This window comes from Amyelois transitella, chromosome W (assembly GCF_032362555.1).
Source record: "Amyelois transitella isolate CPQ chromosome W, ilAmyTran1.1, whole genome shotgun sequence".
In the NCBI taxonomy this organism is placed as follows: domain Eukaryota; kingdom Metazoa; phylum Arthropoda; class Insecta; order Lepidoptera; family Pyralidae; genus Amyelois; species Amyelois transitella.
Window position 1 is genome coordinate 1,218,354 of NC_083536.1, and position 2,231 is coordinate 1,220,584.

A 2,231-nucleotide genomic window follows, 5' to 3' on the forward strand; every position below is an offset into this window, starting at 1 on the left:
GGATCTGGAAGAATTCTTGAGGCCGATCATGGACAGATTAGAAGAAAACTCCAAAAGTATATTGGAAATAAAGGAGTTAATTGGTAGCCGGAGCGAGGACAATACCAGGACAACCACACGTGCTCCAACGTATTCGCAGGTCGCGGCCAAACCGAAGGAGGCACCCGTCACCCTACACTCCGTTATTGTCAATGACAAGGACGGAGTGGAAACGGGTGACGAGGTATTGGATAGGATCCGAGATGTAGCGGGAGAGGGCGGGGACTGGATTCGTATAGAAAGAGTGAGGAAAACCAGAGACCGAAAAGTTATCATATCTTGCAAAACTAAAGAAGGAAGAGAAAAACTAAAGAAAAGAATTAATAACATTCAAAAATTGACGGTCAAAGATATCGAAAATAAAAACCCACTCTTAATTTTTAAAAATGTACTTAGGAAAAACTCAAACGATCAAATAACAGGAAAACTATTAGACCAAAATAACAAGATTTTTAAAACACTGGAAGAGAATGACAAAAATATTGAAATTAAATTCAGAAAGAAATCCAGGAACCCACTGTTGGAGCACGTGGTGGCAAGTGTCCCTCCCAAGTTGTGGCGAGCAGTGGTCGAGGCCGGCTCAGTGCGCATCGATATGCAGCGGATCCAGGCGGAGGATTACTCTCCGCTGGTCCAGTGTTCGATGTGCCTGGGCTACGGCCACGGCAGGCGCCACTGCAAGGAGACGGCTGAACGGTGCAGCCATTGTGGTGGTGAGCACCAGAGGGAGGCGTGCCAGGGCTGGATGGCGGGAGCCGTCCCATCGTGCCTGAACTGCCGCGCGGACAGGAATGCGGTGAGTGATCACAACGCCTTTAGTTCCGTGTGTCAGGTCAGGCAAAGGTGGGAGGCTCTCGCCAGATCCAGGATAGCATACGCGTAAGCATGGTGTATATGTTTTCCCGTACGCGTCGAGGCAATCCTGTATTGTCGATTCAATGAACAAGTTAAGCATTGAAAAACGCAATAATTTAAGGCATGCCAAGGCGCGTGCGTGGAGGTCAGGGACAAAATGCGGTGCGCTAGCAAACGTGCGTATGTGGCTTCGTACCAACGAATAATAACTATCCGTTGGCGCGAAGGCACGCGCAGTTTGTGAATATGCAAATAAAACATCGTACACAAGTGACAGTGCTCAATTTTATCAGTTATGTTTAAGGTCTTGGTGTTGTGATATTTATAGTTAGTAATATAAGCTTAAGAGTAAGATTTTAATTGTGTTGTTGTTTTACAGTATGACCAATGTATAAAAGTAAATGTGAGATAGGTTAATATACATTGTTTTAACTAAATAAGTATACAAAGAAATGACAAAGAACCCTACAAAGATAGGGGAAAAAAAAAATAGCAAATCATGCTAAGTAAAAGATAGGGTGTCTGTAGAAAAAAAACACATAAAATGGTGATTAGATTTAAGTTTTGACCAGTACAATAAAATATGTTAAGTATTACAAAGGTGACAGAATGAAGAATAACGAATATAAATATAACTAAATCAGTACACAAACAAAACTAGTTATAAGAAAATATGATAATATATAAAACCTGTGTATGCAAACAAATACCGACACAGGCGGTACTTTAAAAAAGTAAGTGAAATAAAGCAAAAATTAAAAATAAGAGAACAAATTTGGTAATAAGTGTTGAATAGCTTAGAATAGACATAAGAAGTATGACGGTAAAAACTAATAATAAATTAATAAATTTATAAAAAATTAATAAACTATGTAATAGAAGCAGACTTTTATGTGTAGCATAATATTAAGAAAGTTTGTCATATAATAGGTAAACAACCATGTCTAAAAATGTCTTTGTCACCCACACAAAGAGATACTGGAAATAAACTCCCTCTGGGTGTGGTGTAACACCCAGAGGAAAACTAAAAAAAAAAAAAAAAAAAAATATGAAGAATTTAGAAATACTCTTACGTCTCGAATATGACAATGGTCGAACTCTGCCATCGACATTGTTGCATTACTTTTACGGTTTGTTTGTAAAGCAATAATAACAAATCTTGGTTTCTCCAACTGTGATGAAGTTTTAATGGACCAAGTATGTTTCCTGGTTTTGGGTAACAATGGGTACTCATACAAATCCCAGTTACGAAACGCTAAGGTTATCATACATACATACATACATAAAATCACGCCTCTTTCCCGGAGGGGTAGGCAGAGACTACCTCTTTCCACTTG